At 46.5% G+C, this 21,272-nt stretch overlaps 2 pseudogenes across 2 annotated transcripts in view; one reads left to right on the forward strand and one right to left on the reverse strand.

The window, feature by feature from the left end:
• Positions 1–21,272, forward strand: part of LOC100408474 (transformer-2 protein homolog alpha pseudogene) — a 61,624-nt pseudogene that overhangs the window by 15,466 nt on the left and 24,886 nt on the right. The window contains exons 3-6 of the transcript XR_013531317.1: positions 7,742–7,794; positions 8,631–8,726; positions 9,222–9,341; positions 15,039–15,443. The product of XR_013531317.1 is annotated as a transformer-2 protein homolog alpha pseudogene (transcript). The remainder of the gene's footprint in view (positions 1–7,741; positions 7,795–8,630; positions 8,727–9,221; positions 9,342–15,038; positions 15,444–21,272) is intronic.
• LOC100408109 (protein PBDC1 pseudogene) lies at positions 3,230–4,227 on the reverse strand (annotated as a pseudogene). The gene has a single exon (XR_013531319.1). The product of XR_013531319.1 is annotated as a protein PBDC1 pseudogene (transcript).

Consider the following 21,272-nt stretch of genomic DNA (forward strand, 5'->3'; position numbering starts at 1 on the left):
AAAACCTCATTCATTTAAAAAAAAGCCCAGGCACAGTGGCTCACACCTGTAATCCCAGCACTTTGGGAGGCCAAGGTGGGGGGATCACGCGGTCAGGAGTTCAAGACGAGCCTGTCCAATATGGCAAAACCCCATCTCTACTAAAATACAAAAAAAATTAGCTAGGTGTGGCTGTGTGTGCCTGTAATCCCAGCTACTCGGGAGGCTGAGGCAGGAGAATTGCTTGAACCCAGGAGGCACAGGTTGCAGTGAGCCGAGATCACGCTATTGCACTCCAGGCTGGGTAACAGAATGAGACTCTGTCTCAAAAAAAAAAAAAAAAAAAAAATACAAAAATTAGCCAGGCATGGTGGTAGGCAAATGTAATCCCAGCTACTTGGGAGGCTGAGCAAGAGAATAGCTTGAACCTGGGAGGCAGAATTTGCAGTAAGCCAAGACCTTGCCATTGTACTCTAGCCTGGGAGACAGAGCTAGACTCCGTGTTGGAAAAAAAAAAAAAAAAAAAGACAAGGTCTCACTTTGTCATCCAGGCTGGAGTGCAGTGGTGTCAACACTGCCCAGACCTCCTGGGCTCAAGCAATCCTCTCACCTGAGTCCCTCTAAGTGGCTAGGACTATAGGTGCACACCACCTACCTAGCTAATTTTTGTATTTTTGTAGAGACAGGGTTTCACCATGTTGCCCAGGCTAACCTTGAATACCAGGGCTTAATCCATCCATCTGCCTCAGCCCCACAAAGTGCTAGGATTACAGGCATGAGCCACCACACCTGGCCGGATGAGGGATTTTTAAAATCACAGCTATTTACCCACCAGTATCTCTTGTTCTATGCATCTCTTCCATTGAGCTGTTCCTGAGTCATATCTTTTATAATAAACTAGTATATATAAGTTCAGTGCTTTCCTGAGTTCTCCGAGTAGTTCTGTCAAATTATTGAACTTGAGGAGGGGCATGTTTGTTAGGAGTAGTTCAGAAATAAAGGTCATCCAGAGGCATGTGACTGGCATCTGTAGTTGGGACAGTGTTGTGGGACTGAGCCCTGAACTTGTGGATTCTGTGTTGACTCTGGGTGGTGTCAGAATTGAGTTGTTGGAAGCCAGTTGGTGCTGGATAATTGACTGGTGTTCAGTAAACTACAATGTTTTTTGTCAGAAGAAAGCTATCACAGGGGCCTTGTATTGTAGAGGGACAAAACTAATAGGCTGGATATATATGTACAGAAGGGAGTTTATTAAGTATTAACTCACACAATCGCAAGGTCCCACAATATGTGGTCTGCAAGCTGAGGAGCAAGGAGAGCCGGTCTGAGCCCCAAACTGAAAAACCTGGAGTCTGGTGTTTGAGGGCAGGAAGCATCCAGTGGGAGGAAGATGTAGGCTGAGCAGTTGCATTTTCCTGCCTGCTTTATATCCTGGCCTCGCAGGCAGCTGATTAGACAGTGCCCACCCAGGTTAAGGGTGGGTCTGCCTTTCCCAGCCCACTGACTCAAATGTTAATCTCCTTTGGCAGCATCCTCAAAGACACAGCCAGGATCCATACTTTGCATCCTCCTATTCAATCAGGTTGACACTCAATATGAACCATCACAGGCCTGGGCTGGAGGGAGACTTCAGATGTCTGACAGAAGTGAGGCTCTGTTCTGCACACAGGCTGTCATACTGTACATTGTCCTGTTATTCTGGGTCTCCTAGGGTGAGAGGGAACAGAGAACTTAGAGTAAAAATGTTCTGAGAACGTATCCTCTCTCTCCACTTTGGTGCCAACCCTTACATGATTCTAACCCACTCATGACCATCCCCGCTAAAAATTGACATGGCCACTTCTGTCCCAGGACAGGGTTTTATCCTCAGGAATTATGCCCACAACAGCTTTGCTCCTAGAGTTTTCTGCCTAGAAGATTTCTGGCTTATGTCAACCCCAGACACTGAATCTGTAGCAGGAAGCTGTCTCCTTCACCAACTCTGGCTTCTGGACCACCTGATCTAATCTCTTCTGCCGGTACAGACACAGGAATAAGTCAGATCTTAGCCCTGTCTGGGCCTGTATGTGCAGCACAAACCATTCCTTCATGAATCCTACACTGAACCCCAGCCACGGATCTTGATAGCACCTTTTCCTCTTCTGCTTTTCTCTTCCCAACAAACCTCCTTTTCTGTGCACACCATACAGTGTGCCCAAGTCAGTCTCTCAGGTGCCTGAATCCTGTACCGACTAAAATTCAGATGTTAATGAGCTCAAGACTAAGGCTTTACTCATTAATGATAGAAAACTTACCAACCTCATAGTGAAGCAATTCGGCAGAAAACACCTTAGCCAGAATAAAGTTAGCATCAGCTGTAATGAGACGAATTGGATTCAGGGGCCAATGCACAGATAGGCCCATAATTACTGCTGTGATATTGGTGGGTGAAAAAAGCTCTGTAACCAACACTGGAATGGAGTGCAGTGGAGTGTGATCTCAGCTCACTGCAACCTCCAGCTCCGGGGTTCAAGCAATTCTCCTGCCTCAGCCTCCTGAGTAGCTGGGACTACAGGCACACACCGCCACGACTGGCTAATTTATTGTATTTTAGTAGAGATGGGGTTTCACCCTGTTGTCCAAGCTGGTCTTGAACTCCTGAGCTCAAGTAATCCGCCCACCTTAGCCTCCCAAAGTGCTAAGATTACAGGCATAAGCCACTACGCCCAGCTGTGAATCCTACTTTTTTTTTTTTTTTTTTTTTTGAGATGGAGTTTCGCTCTTGTTACTCAGGCTGGAGTGCAATGGCCCGATCTCGGCTCACCGCAACCTCTGCCTCCTGGGTTCAGGCATTTCTCCTCCCTCAGCCTCCTGAGTAGCTGGGACTACAGGCACATGCCACCATGCCTAGCTAATTTTTTGTATTTTTAGTAGAGACGGGGTTTCACCATGTTGACCAGGATGGTCTTGATCTCTAGACCTCGTGATCCACCCGCCTCGGCCTCCTAAAGTGCTGGGATTATAGGCGTGAGCCACTGCAACTGGCCCTGTAAATCCTACTTTTAACATAATCAGAAAAAAAGAAAGGAACCTGTAGGGGAAGACAGGTGATGGTATTTTTTCAAACTGGCCATATAATCCTTATTGGAAGCCTGAGCTTAAAATCATTTAGCTGACTGTTGCCTCTTTGTTTTTTTGATGATGAGATTATATATTTGAAAAAAATTTCAAGTGTCAAATACCTTTTTAAACTCAGTCAGGGATACAGATAAAAAAGAACCAAAAGACATTTATTTACAAAATTTCTTCCTTGACCAGTGGTGACAGCCAAAAAACAGTACACCAGAAAAAAAACAACTAACACCCCACTATTAGTCTTTAGGACAGTTCATACAAGGGAACCACAAGAGCAGATCCTATTAGGCTAGAAGGATGTCTTCCTGAGTGTTCTTAAATTGCACAAGAATTTACATTTAACCAAAGAGGTCTGTGCAAGTAGCACTGTGGTGCTTGTAGGCTCAATTGACACACAGCTTCTAGAGTGCTGCTCCCTGTATACCTTACATAGCTTTTTCACCACTTTTGTTGATGTCTTTGTCAGCTTCTTCCCCTTTTTCTCCTCCTTTGTCAGTTTCCTCTTCTCTGTTGATTCCTTCCTCTTTTTCTTCTCCACTATCAACTCCTTTCTCTCCTCTATTCTTGGTGTTCTCTTCTCCCCTGTCAGCTCTTTTTTCTCCTCCATTGTTGACTTCTTTCTCTCCTTCTTTGTCCTGAACACTGATATAAACAGCTTTGTTATAGCCTTCCCGGTTCAGAGCAATTTCAATGGCAAAGAATTGTATCCTGGGGCCAAAGATGGTGTTTTCTTCAGTGTAGCCCTGAGAACAATCTAGTTGCAGCAAAGTACCATAGTTGAAGTCTTCAACAATCCCATTAAACTTTAAGCAGAATGGCCTCCACTTCTCTTTGGCTGATTCTGACTTGAGTTCTTCTGGGTCCAATACATCTATCTTCAGCTTCTCAAAATTTTTCCGGAACTCAGAGTAAATTTGGTCATCTACTTTGGTGAGTTTCAGGAACTGTGGGTCAACTGATGAAATCAGCTTGTAATAGACTTCAGCATGCTGCATTGCCCTCATGGCCCAAGCCATCTCAATGTCAGGATCGTTGCCATAGGACTCTGCTGGGTGGGAAAGCGCATGTGCCACAGACACCAACTCCCCGGAAACCGGTTCTTCAGTTCCACTGGTAGCCGCCATGTTGTAACCCAGAAAGACTGTTGCCTCTTAAACTTCAATGACCAAAGGTCATTTGGTATTCTGGGCCCTTCTCTAAGTAATGTGATTCTGCAGGGTTTTTTTTTTTTTTTTTTTTTTTTTTTTGAGACGGAGTTCCGCTCTTTTTACCCAGGCTGGAGTGCAATGGCGCAATCTTGGCTCACCACAACCTCAGCCTCCTGGGTTCAAGCAATTCTTCTGCCTCAGCCTCCTGAGTAGCTGGGACTCCAGGCGCGCACCACTATGCCCAGCTAATTTTTGTATTTTTAGTAGAGACGGGGTTTTACCATGTCGACTAGGCAGGTTTCGAACTCCTGACCTCAGGTCACCCGCCTCAGCCTCCCAAAGTGCTGGGATTACAGGCTTGAGCCACCGCACCCGGCAATGAGCAGATTTCATGTGAGAATTGGCATGTGCTTGGTGGTGGTTTCAGTGTGGATGCACAGTTCTTCAAGATGGTCCTGGTGGCTCATGCCTGTATTCCCAGCATTTGGGAGGCCGAGGCAAGTGGACCACCGAAGGTTGAGAGTTTAAGACCAGCCTGACTAACATGGAGAAACTCCATCTCCACTAAAAATACAAAATTAACCCGGCATGGTGGTACATGTCTGTATTCCCAGTTACTGGGATACTGAGGCAAGAGAATCACTTGAACCCGGGAGACGGAAGTTGTGGTGAGCTGAGATTGTGCCATTGCACTCCAGCCTGGGCAGCAAGAGCAGAGCTCCTTCTCGAATAAATAAATAAAGATAGAAAACCAAGTCTCACTGAGCTGGAGGAACCACACACCTTTCTGCACATCCCACACCTTTGTCTTTCACTTTTCTTCTGTACTTGAATTTTTTTAACATACATATTATTTTTATTATATACGTGTGTGTGTGCGTGTGTATATACACACGTATACAGGTTTCACTGTCACCCAGGTTGGAGTGCAGTGGCTAAATCATGGGTCACTGCAGCCTCAACTGCTTAGACTCAAGTGATTCTTTCACCTCCATCTCTCGAATAACTGGGACTACAGGCATGCAACACCACATCCCGCTAATTTTTATAATGTTTTGTAGAGGCTGAGTCTCACTTTGTTTCCCAGACTGATCTTGAACTCCTGGACTTAAGTGATCATTCTACCATGGCCTCAGAAAGTGTTTGGAGTACAGGTGTGACACCACACCCAGAAACAAATATTTTATAAAAAACTGTTAAAACCAAAATATGATTTATGATTGTGCCACTGTTCTCCTGCCTGGGCGCCAAAGTGAGACCTTGTCTACAAAAACGAAACAAAACAAATAAACTTATAACAAAATTGAACTTCTAATTTTGTGTCATGTGTTTCCCCTCTCTGCCCTCCAAGCTGTCACTGTTAAATGTAATGGATAATGAGAAAACTGTTAAAAGAACAAAAGAGAAAAAAGAATCAAAAGTAGGGAAGTCGAAAAAAGAAAAAAAAAACTAAACTAGTAGATATTATGAAGGAATTCCTATATATCCTCTAGTTGAGAGTGTTCTTCTTTTTTTTTTTTTTTTTTTTTGAGACGGAGTTTCGCTGTTGTTACCCAGGCTGGAGTGCAATGGCACGATCTTGGCTCACCGCAACCTCTGCCTTCTGGATTCAAGCAATTCTCCTGCCTCAGCCTCCCGAGTAGCTGGGACTACAGCACACACCACCATGCCCAGCTAATTTTTGTATTTTTAGTAGAGACGGGGTTTCACCTTGTTGACCAAGATGGTCTCCATCTCTTGACCTCGTGATCCACCCACCTCGGCCTCCCAAAGTGCTGGGATTATAGGCGTGAGCCACCGAGCCTGGCAGAGTGTTCTGATGTAGCTCAAGTATTTTCTTCCTCCTCCTCCTCCTCCTCCTCATCTTCTTCTTCCTTCTTTCTTCTTTCTTCTTCTTCTTCTTTTTTTTTTGAGATGGAGTTTTCCTCTGTCACTCAGGCTGGAGTGCAATGGCACAATCTCTGCTCACAGCTACCTCTGCCTCCCAGGTTCAACCGATTCTCCTTCCTCAGACTCTCGAGTAGCTGAAATTACAGGTGCATGTCACCACACCCAGCTAATTTTTGTATTTTTAGTACAGGCAGGGCTTTACCATGTTGGCCAGGCTGGTATCAAACTCCTGACCTAAGGTGATCTGCCTGCCTCCACCTCCCAAAGTGGCAGATTACAGGCGAGAGCCACTGTGCCTGGCCCTCTGAAGTATTTTCTCATACGTACCTCCACGGTGTAAACTAGCAAATCTGATTAGGATACCTATAGAGGACAACTGGCCATTTTCAAATACAAAGTGAAGTAACCCCGTTAATGAGAGTAATCCAGTTTTATTTATTTACTTTATTATTATTATTTTTGAGATGGAGTCTTGCTCTGGCCCATGGTGGAGTCTAGTGGCATGATCTCAGCTCACTGCAACCTCTGCCTCCTGGGTTCAAGCAATTTCTTGTCTCAGCCACTGGAGTAGCTGGGATTACATGTGTGCCACCATACCTGGCTAAGTATTTTGTATTTTTATTAGAGAAGGGGTTTCACCATATTGGTTGGGTTGGTCTCGAACTCCCGACCTTTTGATCCACTGGCCTCTGCCTCCCAGCATGCTGGGATTACAGAGGCGAGCCACTGCATCCAGCCAATCCAATAACTTTATTTTATTTATTTTTTTTAGATGGTGTTTTGCTCTTGTTGCCCAGGCTCTAGTGCAATGGTGCAATCTCAGCTCACTGCAACCTTGGCCTCCGGGGTTCAAGTGATTTTCCTGTCTCAGCCTTCGGAGTAGCTGGGATTTCAGGCGCATGCCACCATACCCAGCTAATTTTTTTTTTTTTTTTGTAGAAATAGGGGTGTCATCATATTGGTCAGGCAGGTCTCGAACTCCTGACCTCAGGTCACCCACCTCAGTGTCCCAAAGTGCTGGGATTACAGGCGTGAGCCGCCGCATCTGGTCCAGTCCAGTAATTTAAAAAAGAGAGGTCAGGCTGAGATGCAGCACAGTCAGGGCAAAATTACCCTGAGAATAGCCACTTCACAAAGATCGGTTTAAAAACTTTTCTAAGTTGAGCAAATTTGGGCAACATAATTCCTGTGTCCAAATGTTCTGTTTCTTACCCTTAGGTAACTACTAAAATGCATTATACAAGCAGACCCAGGTAAGGGAAAGAGCAAGTGTATTTCAAGCCTCAACTCACTTGTTAATTAGCTGTAATTCAGGCTTGTGATCCCGCCTACTTGAGCCTGTTTCCTGGTCCAAAAAATGCACTAATGCTGGGGAGGGTAAGGGTGTGAGGTGGTCCCGGGGCTTTATCCAATCAGTGGCGCTGGCGTGGGAACCGTTCATTCAGAAGCGCCGTCTGAGAGGAGGGCGTGGCTCCCAGCGTGTGGCGGGGCCTTTGTCTCCCGCACCCGCCAGAAGTTGGGATCCATCTCTACTGGTCCGCTCTTTCATGTCGGTTCCCACCCCCCCACCCGTGACTTTGTCACAGCTTCCGTTGCCCTGTGATCTGCAGGTCCTGGGAGACGCAGAGCTAAGATGCCAGGACATTCTGGAAGCTGGGAAATGGTGAGTATGCAAGCTTGGGCCTCTGGAGAGCGGGGAGCGAGCTGTGAATCAGGCGGAACCGGTCTCCCCACCGTCTGCTCCTGGGTCACCAACCTGAGGCCCAGCTGGCGCAGCTCCGCCCCAGGCCTCCCTGTCCGCAAGATGGCGGCTGGGCCCTCTGCTGAGACCCCTGCGTTCCATCCCCCTGCCCCACTTCCTTGCGTGGCGCCCTGTCTGGAGTTCCCTGGGCAGCTCTGCACCCGCATCCCCGAGTATTGCCCAGATTGTTCAGAAGCGAGTCAGCGGGGTGAATCCTGACTCGGTGTGTAAGCCGGACGGGCTGCGGCCCTGGGGTCTTCAGTTTATGTTGTTAATTTTTTTTTTGTTTTTTTGAGACAGAGTCTCGCTCTGTAGCCCAGGCTGGAGTGTAGTGGCCTGATCTCAGATCTGTGCAACCTCTGCCTCCCGGGTTCAAGCAATTCTCCTGCCTCAGCCTCCCGAGTAGTTGGGACTACAGGCGCATGCCGCCATGCCCTGCTAATTTTTTTTTTTGTTTTAAAGTAGATTAGGGGTTTCACCGTATCGGTCAGGCTGGTCTCGAACTCCTAACCTCGTAATCCATCCGCCTTGGCCTCCCAAAGTGCTGGGATTACAGGTGTTGAGCCATCATGCCCGGCCTTTTTTTTTTTTTTAAAGATGGAGTCTCACTTTGTCACCCAGGCTGGAGTGCAGTGGCATGATCTTGGCTCACTGCAGCCTCCTCCTCCTGGGTTCAAGTGATTCTCCTGCTTCTGCCTCCCAAATACCTGGGATCACATGTGCATGCCACTACATCCAGGTAATTTTTCTATTTTTAGTAGAGATAGGATTTCGCAATGTTGACCAGGCTGGTCTTGAACTGCTGACTTCAAGTGATCCACCCACCTCGGCCTCTCAAAGTGCTGGGATTACAGGTATGAGCCACCATGCCCAGTCAAGAATTACCACTTTTTTGAATACTATATAAATCTCTTGTGGTACAGAGAGTGTCATTATAGGGTTCAGCACACAGGTGAGATTGTGTTTCTTCTTTGCTCACCTACTGACCGTTAGAATTGTCACCCTCACATAGTGATGGAGCCCACTGGTAAGGTCCTGAATCTCATGTACAGACACAGTCCACAGTTGAAATTGTGGGTGTCATATGTGAACATTCGGCAAGAGTTTGAATAATGACTCATTTCTAAATCTAGTTCATAGGCAGGTGAGAATTTTTCTATCTGAACCAATGAAAATTCTGCCTTCATGTCCTCCTGAGGACATGTTGACTCTCCTACCCGAGTTGAGGGCAGAGCGAACACAGTTCACAAGAGGGATGGAGGATCTCATGCACAGGTTCAGTTCATTGGTGAGATTGTCAGTAGCGTGCTTAGACCCAACATAAAGAATATGGTGACTCTCATACCTAGAACGGGAACCTCTGTGGGATTGTTACTTCATCACTGGACCTTCCTGCAGTCGTGATTGTGACATACTCCTTTGTCCAGCACCTGAGTGATTTCAGTTTCCTGCCTGGTCCCATCCCAAAGGTAAGATTATAGTATATCACTGGTCCCAGCACCCAGTCCTCTTTTTATGGGACCCCACAAATTTTGAGTATTATAAAATATTACTGGATTCTGCACCCATGTTATGTGACTCTCCCACTTGTACCCTACGTGTTGTGCCGTATTGTGGCACAATACGTTGCATTAGAAATGGTTACATATAAGACCGGGGACAATGGTTCATGCATATAATGCCACCACTTTTGGGAGGCTGAAGCAGGTGTACCACGTTAGGTCAGGAGTTCAAGACCAGCCTGATCAATATGGTAAAAACCCATTTCTACTAACAATACAAAAATTAGCTGGGAGTAAGAAATACAGGGGGCCTCTAGTTCCAGTGACTCAGGAGGCTGAGACAGGAGAATTGCTTGAAGGTTGCAGTGAGCTGAGATTTGCCACTGCACTCCAGCCTGGGTGACAGAATGAGACTCTTGTCTCAAAAAAAAGTTGCATATTGCTGGGTCCAGCCCCCAGGGTATGTAACACTTTCTTTCTGGACCCTGCCTACATGAAGCTTTCTTTGTCATATAACTCAATGATGCCCATTACCATGGTGATGTTACTTTCTTTTTGTTGTTGTTGTTGAGATGGAGTCTTGCTCTGTTACCCAGGCTGGAGTGCAATGGTGTGATCTCGGCTCGCTGCAACCTCCGCCTCCAAGGTTCAAGTGATTCTCCTGCCTCAGCCTCCTGCGTAGCTGGACTACAGGCATGTGCCACCACGCTTGGCTAATTTTTGTATTTTTAATAGAGATGGGGTTTCACCCTGTTGACCATGCTGGTCTCGAACTCCTGACCTCTAGGGATCCACAGGCCTTGGCCTCCCAAAATGCTGGGATTACAGGTGTGACCCACTGTGCCCAGCCGGTGATGTTACTTTCTTCTGCCTGGTCTGTGCTCACGGAGACCTAGCATCAAGGTGATGTGACTCTCTTTTCTTAGGCCCTACATATTTGTGGATTGTGACATATTTCTTGGCTCAATACCTAAAGGATGGGAGTCTCCTACCTGGGTCCTTCCTACAGGGAGCATTGTGACATGTCTCTGCCTTTCTCACCTAGGGGATGTAACTCTTCTTCTGCCTGCACCCTGCCTACGGGGAAAATTGAGGCATATTGCTGTGACCAGCAACCAAATGATGTGTGTTTCTGCCTGGGTCTTTATTACTGGAATGGTGGTTGACATGTTGCTGGGCCCAGCATCCGGGTGGTGTGACTGTCTTCTTCCGCATGGTCCCTGCTTACTGGAACATTGTAGCATATTGCTACACCCAGCACCTAGCTGATGGGATTCTTCCCTGGTTTTAGGTTTTGCCTGCAGCAGACATTGTGACATATTGCTGGGCCCTGCACTGATGTTATCTGACTCTTCTGCCTGTGATATGCCCACTTGGGCCCTTGTGACATATTGCTGGGTCCAGCAGCCGGGTGATAGAACTTTTATGCCTGGACCCTGCTTATGGGTGACATTTTCAAATGTCTGCAGTCACACAGGTGATTTGACTTTCTGTCTTACTGGTATCTGCTCTCAGGAAGTTTTGTGACATTTTGCAGCACATAGCTGATTTTTTTTTGAGACGGAGTTTTTGCTGTTGTTACCCAGACTGGAGTGCAATGGCACGATCTCGGCTCACCGCAACCTCTGCCTTCTGGGTTCAAGCAATTCTCTTGCCTCAGCCTCCTGAGTAGCTGGGACTACAGGCATGTACCACCATACCCAGCAAAGTTTTGTATTTTTAGTAGAGACGGGGTTTCACCTTGTTGACCAGGATGGTCTCGATCTCTTGACCTTGTGATCCACCCGTCTCAGCCTCCCAAAGTGCTGGGATTATAGGTGTGAGCCACTGCGCCCGGCTAGCTGATTTTATATATATATATTTTTTGAGAAGGAGTTTCGCTCGTGTTGCCAAGGCTGGAGTGCAGTGGCGTGATCTCAGCTTGACACAGACAACCTCCACCTCCCGGGTTTAAGCGATTCTTCTGCCTCAGCCTTCCTAGTAGCTGGGGTTACAGGTAGGCACCACCATGCTCAGCTAATTTTGTATTTTTAGTAGAGAATAGGGTTTCTCCATGTTGGTTAAGCTGGTCTTGAACTCCTGACCTCAGGTGATCTGCCTGCCTGGGCCTCCCAAAGTGCTGGGATTACAGGTGTGAGCCACTGTGCCTGGCCCTAATTTTCTTTGTTTTCTTAGTTTTTCCTGCAGGGAAGATTGTGAAATATTGCTGAACCCAGCACCAAAGTGATACTACTCATTTTTTTTCTTGGCCCTGCTCAAATAAGACATTGTGACATACCAGGGTGGGTTTTACATCCAAGTGATGTGAGTTTCCTGCCTGGACTATGCTTACAGAAAATATTTTGATACATATTTGAGCTCATCAACTATTTTATGTGATTCTACTTTTTTATCTGGGCTTTGTCCATAGGTCAGATTGTAATATATCTTTGGGCCTGGGTCGTGCTAACAGTAAGGAGAGTAACTTATTGCTTGGCCCAGCACACAGGTGATGTGATTTTTTTTTTTTTTTTTTTGAGTTGGAGTTTCGCTCTTGTTACCCAGGCTGGAGTGCAATGGCGCGATGTTGGCTCACTGCAACCTCCACCTCCTGGGTTCAAGCAATTCTCCTGCCTCAGCCTCCTGAGTAGCTGGGACTACAGGCATGCGCCACCATGCCCAGCTAATTTTTGTATTTTTATTAGAGACGGGGTTTCACCTTGTTGACCAGGTTGGTCTCGATCTCTTGACCTCGTGATCCACCCGCCTCGGCCTCCCAAAGTGCTGGGATTATAGGCGTGAGCCACCGCTCCCAGCTGGTGATGTGATTCTTATGCTTGGTTCCTGTCCCAGTAGTCACTGTGACGTATCTCTCGGCCAGTCACCTAAATAATAAACCTCTCCTCTTTTTTTCTGAACCTGTCCACAGTAGGAAATGTGAGATGTCTTTTGGCCCAGCACCTATGTGATGTGACTCTCCTCTCATGCCTAGGCCCTGCCCACTGTAGTGATTGTGCCATCAGCTCCTACATTATCTGACTCTGTCTTCTTCCTGAGCCCTGCAAACAGGTAGCACTAGGAAATATCTCTGGGCCTTTCACCTAGGTGATGACTTTTCTGCCTGGACTCTCCTCTCAGAGGGTATTGTGACATGTTGCTGGATGCAGCATTTAGTTGATATGACATCTTCTCTACTGCTTGGACTCTGACCAAAAAAAAAAGATTGAGATGTATGACTAGGCCCAGCCCCTACACAATGGAATTCTTGTCTTGTCTTGTCTGGGCCTTGCATACATCTTTTATTGTGACATATAGCTGGATCTGTCACCAAGGTGATGGGAGTCTCTGACATAAGCCCTGGCCACGAGGGTGTTATGACATATTTTATTAATTCATCACCTAGGTGATATGACTTTTTTTCAGCCTGCGCCCTGCCTAAGGAGGTTTGGGATGTATCACTGGACCCAGCACCTAGATGATGTAATTCTCTTCTTTTGCCTGGACGTTGCATATTTTGGATATTGTTACATATCACTGGGTATGTAACATTTGGGGATGGACATTTGGGGATGGGAGACTCCTGCCTGGGCCCTGCCCACAGGGAACCTTGTGACATATTTAGATATCTATCAATTATAAGATGTGACTTTACTCATCTAAATGCACCATGTCCAAAAAAAAGATTGTAACATATCACTGGGATCAGCAACCAGATAATGTGTCTCACCTCTCCGGGTATTGCTCACAGAGAGCATTGTAACATACCGTTGGGCCCAGCACCCAGGTGATGTAACTTGCTGCCTGTGCCCATCTTATAGGGAGAGATTTTAAGGCATCTCTGGCCAAGCATCTAGGTGATGTGACTCTTCTGCCTGGTCCTTGCCCTCAAAAAAGATTGTGACATATCTCTGGACTAGCCCCAGGTGATGTGACTCTCCTGCTCACTCCCTACCCATAGGTGTAATTGTAACATAGGTTTTGCCCCAGCTTCAATCACTATGATGATTCTCATACCTTGAACCAGGCAGTAAAAGAGATACACATTGCCTAGCTAGGCTTGGGAAAACAAACATGATTCTAAGTTTTCTTTTTTTGCAAAGGTCATAGAGAATTACCACTCTCTCAAATGTTGTAAAAAGCTCTCAGGTGGCACAGAGAATGTCATCACAAGCCAAAAACACAGATGAGATTGTGGGTTTTTTTGTTTGTTTTTTGAGTCTGAGTTTCACTCCCCTCCAGCACAGGCTGGATTGCAGTGGCACAATCTCAGTTCATTGCAACCTCCACCTCCTGGGTTCAAGTGATTCTCCTTCCTCAGCCTCCCGAGTAGCTGGGATTACAGGCATGTACCGCCATGCCCGGCTAATTTTTGTATTTTTGTTAGAGATAAAGTTTCACCATGTTGGTCAGTCTGGTCTCAAACTCTTGGCCTTAGGTGATCTACCTGCCTTGACCTTCCAAAATGTTAGGATTACAGGCATGAGCCACTACACCTGGCTGAGATTGTGTCTTCCTTCCTTCCTTCCTTCCTTCCTTCCTTCCTTCCTTCCTTCCTTCCTTCCTTCCTTCCTTCCATCCATCCTTCCTTTCCTCCCTCCCTCCCTTATTGCCCAGGCTAGGGTGCAGTGGTGTAATTTTGGCTCACTGCCTCTCCCTGCTGGGTTCAAGCGATTCTCCTGCCTCAGCCTCTCAAGTAACTGGGATTACAGGCACCAGCCACCATGCCCAGCAAATTTTTTGTATTTTTAGTACAAGACAGGGTTTCACCGTGTTGGTCAGGCTGGTCTCGAACTCCTGACCCCAAGTGATCTGCCTGCCTCGGCCTCCCAAAGTGCTGGGATTACATGCATGAGCCACCCCCGGCCCGAGATTGTGTTTCTTAAATGAACACCCTGCCAATGGTTACAATTATAACCTTAACATGGACAGAGCTCATTGATGAGGTCCTAAATCTCGCATGTAGATGCAGTCCACAGTTGGAATTGTGACTGTGATATGCAAACATCCAGCCAGAGTAGGAATAATGACTCATTTCTAAACATAGCCCATAGACAGGTGAGGACTCTTCTATATGGATCATTCAATTGGAGAGATGTTGACTCTTAACTCTGGGCCTAGGGCCACAGGTACGATCATGTGTTCATGCCACCATGAAGATCTCAGAGTGGATTTGAATCTAATGTGTATTGTATAAAGCCTTTGGGTAACACACTGAGTGCCCTTACGTGGCCCAGCACATAGGTGACATTGTGACACTCATGCACAACCAGCCAACAGTAAATATTGTCATCCCTTAACATAACCACAACCCACTTCTGAAGTTCTGGATGTCACACCTGGCGGCAGTGGAAAGTTGCAAAATTGACTCTTTTTTTGTTTGTTTGTTTGTTTGTTTTGAGCTGGAGTGCAGTGGCATGATCTCAGCTCGCTGCAACATCCACCTCCTCGGTTTTAGCAGTTCTGCCTCTGCCTCCCGGGTAGCTGGGACTACAGGCACATGCCACCATGCCCGGCTAATTTGGTATTTTTAGTATAGACAGGGTTTCACCATGTTGGCCAGGCTGGTCTCCAACTCCTGACATCAGGTGATCCACCTGCCTCGGCCTCCCAAAGTGCTGGGATTACCCGTGTGGGCCACCATGCCCGACGGTAAAATTGACTCTTCTTTGTAAATCTGGTTCACAGATGGATTGGTGCCTCTCAGATCAAGGTTCAGCACACCTGTGAGACTATGATTTTACTGAGGAGACACAGTCTGCAGAAGAGATTGAGGCTGTTGTGCATGGATTCATCTACATTGAGATTGTGGCTTCTGTACTTAAACCCAACGTCCAAATGGTACTGACTCTCATACCTAGAATGAAGACACATGAAGAATTGTTTCTCTCATTTCTGGGTCTTTCTGCAGGTTTAATTGTGACACATGCCACTGCTCAGAACATGAGTGATTTGACTCTCCTGCCTTGGCCCAGCACACAGATAGGATTGCGGCATATCGCTGGACCCAGCATGTAGATGATGTGACCCTGTATTCTTGGCTTGGTGCTCCCACAGAGGGCATTGTGACATATCAGTAGTCCCTGCACCCAGGTAATGTGTTTATCTTTTCTGTGCCACATGGGCTATTGTAACATATTGCTGGGTCTAACAACCAGGTGATATGAATCTCCTACTTAGACCCTGGCTACAGGAGACATTTTGCCATATTTCTGGACCCATCATCTTTTTTTTTCTGAGATGGCGTCTTGCTCTGTCACCTAGGCTGAAGTGCAGTGGTACAATCTTGGCTCACTGCAGCCTCTGCTTCCCAGGTTCAAACAGTTCTCCTGCCTTAGCCTCCCAAGTAGCTGGGACTGTAGGCATGCATTGCATACCTGGATTTTTTGTATTTTTGGTAGAGATAGGGTTTCACCATGTTGGCCAGCTTTGTCTCAAACTCCTAACTTCAGGTGATCCACTGGCCTCGGCCTCCCAAAGTGCTGGGATTACAGGCGTGAGCCACCACACCTGGCTCTATTATTTTTTTTTTAGATGGATTTTTGCTCTTTTTGCCCAGGCTGGAGTGCAGTGGCACGATCTTGGCTTACCACAACCTTTGCCTCCAGGTTCAAGTGATTCTCCTGCCTCCCAGGTAGTTGGGATTACAGACTTGTGCCATCACGCCCAGCTAATTTTTGTATTTTTAGTATAGACAGGTTTTCACTGTGTTGGTCAGGCTAGTCTTGAACTCCTGACCTCAGGTGATCCACCTGCCTTGGCCTCCCAAAGTGCTGGGATTATAGGCGTGAGCCACTGTGCCCAGCCTGTTTGTTTGTTTTTTGAGACAGAGTCTTGTTATGTCACCCAGGCTGGAGTGCAATGGCAAAATTTCTGCTTACTGCAACCTCTGCCTCCTGAGTTCAAGTGATTCTCCTGCCTCAGCCTCCCAAGTAGCTGGGATTACAGGCACACACTATCATGACTGGCTAATTTTTTGTATCTTTAGTAGAGACAGTGTTTCACCATGTTGACCAGGCGGGTCTCGAGAACTCCTGACCTTGTGATCTACCCGCCTCGGCCTCCAAAAGTGCTTGGATTACAGGCGTGAGCCACTGCGCCCAGCCATAACTCTTCTTTTCTAACCTTGAACCCTATAAAAGGGGATGATTGTGACATATCACTGTACTCTACATATAGGTGATACCACCACTTTTCTCTTTAACCTGAGCCTCTTGTGTTGTGGGTATTTTGACATATTGCTGGGTCAAACCAAATGGGTGAAAAGCTCTTGCCTGGGCCTTGTCTATAGGAAGCCTTGTGACATATCTGTGCATCCATTACTTTGGAGGTATGACTCTCTTCTTCCATATGCACCGTGCCCACAGGAAGATTGTGATGCACATCTGGGTTCAGCAGCCAGGTGCTGTGTCTCTTGTGCCCAAGCCTTGCCTGCAGAGAATTGTGATGTAGCTGGTCCCAGTATCCAAGTAATGTGATTGTTGTCTGCGCCTTGCTTTTTTTTTTTTTTTTTATGTTTTTGTTGTTTCTTTTTTTATTTTATTTTTTCTGCGCCTTGCTTTCGCCCAGCTCACAGTTGTGATAATGATCCTCATTCCACAAACCAGTCAGTAGCTGAGATACTGGTGCTTGTAGCTAGACTTAGAGAAATGGGTAAAGTCCTGGGTCTTCTCTAGGGAAGAACATCATAAAGGATTACCATTCCTTTACATTTTGTATATAGTCTTTGGACAGTACAGAGAGTGTTATGATAGGGCCAAGAACACAGGTGAGACTGCGTTTCTCATATCCAGAACCTACCAAATATTAACACTGACACCCTCACACATAGACAGAGCACACTGGGAGATCCTGAATTTCACATGTGAATGGAGTCCACAGTAAAAATTGTGACTGTCATATTTAATCACTTGACAGCAGTTAAGATGGTGACTCATTTCTACACCCAGCTCATAGACAGGTGAGGGCTCTTTTCTCTAGACCCAGACAATTGGAAAGATGTTGACTTTAATACATGAGCTTAGATCCACAGGTATGATTATGAGTTTATATTAGAGAAAAAACCTTAGCCGGAAAGTCTTGACCAGGCACGGTGGCTCATACCTGTAATCCCAGCACTTTGGGAGGCCGAGATGGGTAGATCTTTTGACGTCAGGAGTTTGAGACCAGCCCGGCCAATATGGCGAAACCTCGTCTCTACTAAAAATACAAAGATTAGTGGGGCTGGTGGTGTATGCCTGTAGTCCCAGCTACTTGGGAGGATGAGGCACGAGAATCGCATGAAGCCAGGAGGTGGAGGTTGCAGTTAGCTGAGACTGTGCCAGTGCACTACAGCCTGGGCAACAAGAGCGAAACTCTGTCTCCAAAAAGACAAAAAAAGTCTCAGAACAAATTGTGACTATCATGCCTATTGTATAAAGCACTCAGGTGGTACGTGCCTATTGTTTAAAGCACTCAGGGCCTAGCACTTTGGTAACATTATAACACTCATATGCAAACCCAGCCAACAGTAAAAACTTGTCAACTTTTCACATGAACACAGCTCACTGTCGAAGTTCTGATTCCCACATCTGGGTGAGATGTGAGATAGCCAAAAGTGGGAAAATTGACCCTCATGTGGATTAGGTTCACATGTGGGTTGGTGACACTCAGATCAAGATTCAGCATGCCTGAGAGGCTGTGAGTCCATTAAGGGGACACAGTCTGCAGCAAAGACTGAGGCTCTCATGCATGTTTCTTTTTTTCTTTTCTTTTCTTTTTTTGAGATAGAGCTTCGCTGTTGTTACCCAGACTGGAGTGCAATGGCACGATCTCGGCTCACTGCAACCTCCGCCTTCTGGGTTTAAGCAATTCTCCTGCCTCAGCCTCCCATGTAGCTGGAACTACAGGCATGTACCACCATGCCCAGCTAATTTTTGTATTTTTAGTAGACACGGGGTTTCCTGTCATTGACCAGGATGGTCTTGATCTCTTGACCTCGTGATCCACCCACCTCGGCCTCCCAAAGTGCTGGGATTATAGGCGTGAGCCACCGCGCCTGGCCACATGTTTCCAATCCACCTTTGAGATTGTGACTCTTGTGTACTTAGACTGAACATACAAAATGTATTGACTCTAATACTTAGAAATAAGACATGTAGGATTTTTAAGTTCATTCCTACAGTTTTTGCAACTGTGATTGTGACATACCCCTTTGCCCAGCCCTGAGTGATTTGACTCTCCTACCTGGTACCTCGCCTACAGATTGGATTGTGACACATTGCTGAATCCAACACCTTGGTGGTGTGACTCTGTATTTTTGCCTCAGCACTGCCCACTGTGGAGCATTGTGACATCACTAAGCTCCACACCCTGGTTATGTGACTGTTCTGCTTGTGTCCTGCCTTCATGGGCCATTGTGACATATTGCTATGTGCAATATCCAGGTGATACAACTTGTTCAGTGGGATCCTGCCTGCAGGAAGCATTATAATCTATCTGTGCACCCATCATCCAGGTAATGAGACTTTCTTCAGACAGAGTCTCACTCTGTTGCCCAGGCTGGAGTGCAGTGGTGCAATCTTGGCTCACGGCAATCTCCACCTCCCTGGTTCAAGCTATTCTCATGTCTCAGCCTCCTGAGTAGCTGGGATTACAGGCAGCTGCCACCACATCTGGCTAATATTTGTATTTTAGTAGAGATGGGGTTTTGCCGTGTTGGTCAGGTTGGCCTCAAACTCCTGACCTCAGGTGACCCACCCGCCTCGGCCTCCCAAATTGCTGCAATTGCAGGACTAATCCACCATGCCAGGCCCATGTGACTCTCTTTCTACTAGGTTCCGGCTCATAGAATTATTACCTATCACTGGGCCCAGCACCTAGGTGTTGAGATGCTTCTTTTCTGCCTACATTCTCAGTGTAGATTTTGACATACTGCTGGGCCAAACATCAACATGATGTTACATTGTTTCGTTGGCACTTTCCTCATCAGCCATTGTGACATGTTGTGCGGCTGGGAACTAAGGTAATGTGAGCCTTCGCCTGAACCCTTCCCACAGTGGGCATGGTGACATATTTATGAACCCATCATCTATATAATGTGACTTTTTTTTTTTTTTTTTGAAATGGAGTTTCACTCTTGTTGCCCAGGCTGGAGTGCAATGGTGCGACCTTGGCTCACCGCAACCTCTGCTTCTCAGGTTCAAGAAACTCTCCTGCCTCAGCCTCCCGAGTAGCTGGGATTACAGGCACCCACAACCATGCCCAGCTAATTTTTGTATTTTTAGTAGAGACAGGGTTTTGCCATGTTGGTCAGCCTGGTCTGAAACTCCCCACCTCAGATGATCTGCCCACCTTGGCCTCCCAAAGTGCTGGGATTACAGGTGTGAGCTACCATGCCTGGCCTATAATGTGATATTTTTTTTCAGCCAAATAACACTCTATTTTTTGAGACGGAGTTTCACTGTTTTTACCCAGACTGGAGTGCAATGGCAAAATCTTGGCTCACCGCAACCTCCGCCTCCTGGGTTCAAACAATTCTGCCTCAGCCTCCTGAGTAGCTGGGACTACAGGCGCGCACCACCATGCCCAGCTAATTTTTGTATTTCTAGTAGAGATGGGGTTTCACCTTGTTAACCAGGATGGTCTCCATCTCTTGACCTTGTGATCCACCCGCCTCAGCCTCCCAAAGTGCTGGGATTATAGGCGTGAGCCACTGAGCCTGGCCTATTTTTATATATTTTTATTCTTTATTCACACAGTCTATTGTGGGATATTTTCCTCGTTTCAATGCTTTTGTCTTTGTCCAAGAGAGGGATGAGATTGGAAAACACCATCATCAAATTTCCTAGTAGTTGTTTTTTTTTGTGACAGAGTTTCACTGTTGTTACCCAGACTGGAGTACAATGGCACAATCTTGGCTCACTGCAACCTCCACCTCCTGGGTTCAAGCAATTCTGCCTCAGCCTCCCGAGTAGCTGGGACTATAGGCGTGCACCACCATGCCCAGCTAATTTTTGTGTTTTTAGTAGAGATGGGGTTTCACCTTGTTGACAAGGATGGTCTCGATCTCTTGACCTTGTGATCTACCCGCCTCGGCCTCCCAAAGTGCTGGGATTATAGGCGTGAGCCACCACACCTGGCCCCTAGTAGTTGTTGAATCACAGCATCAGAGTAGCTCAGGAAACTCAACGAAATTATCATCTTCCTCTCAATGACTTGTGCTGGTTGTCCAGGCATCATCTTCTTGAAAAAATACAAAACATTAGGCCGGGTGTGGTGGTTCACGCCAGTAATCTCAGCACTTGGGAGGCCGTGGCAGGTGGATCATGAGGTCAAGAGATCGAGACCATCCTGGTCAACATGGTGAAACGCTGTCTTTACTAAAAATATATAAATTAGCTGGGCATGGTGGCACGTGCCTGTAATCCCAGCTACTCAGGAGGCTGAGGCAGGAGAATTGCCTGAACCCAGGAGGTGGAGGTTGCAGTGAGCCGAGATCGTGCCATTGCACTCCAGCCTCGGTAACAAAAGCGAAACTCGGTCTCAAAAATACAAGATGTTGTTTTTGAAGCATTTCAGCATCTTGTAAGCAAGGGAAGCTGCCTTGTTGAGTACATAGTTTGAGCATGTTTTTTATTAGAATCATCAACCTGGCAATTAAGAGTCTGATTGCTCGTTTTGGCAAGTATGTCATTAACTGGACAGGAAGCCATTTTTCTATGTCATTTATAAGAAAATGGACCACTACATCCACCAGAATTTCCATGGCCATGTTCATTACTGGTGAAGTAAATGAGCCCATGGTAACTGTGATGAGCGTTCTGTTGGTTTCAGATGAAGTTATGTAATGGCCTAATGTGACTTTCTTACTTGGCTTTAGCCTATAGGAGAGACTGTGACATATATTTGGCCCTGGAACCTAGATAATGTGACTCTTCTTTC

This window comes from Callithrix jacchus, chromosome 22, assembly GCF_049354715.1.
Source record: "Callithrix jacchus isolate 240 chromosome 22, calJac240_pri, whole genome shotgun sequence".
In the NCBI taxonomy this organism is placed as follows: domain Eukaryota; kingdom Metazoa; phylum Chordata; class Mammalia; order Primates; family Cebidae; genus Callithrix; species Callithrix jacchus.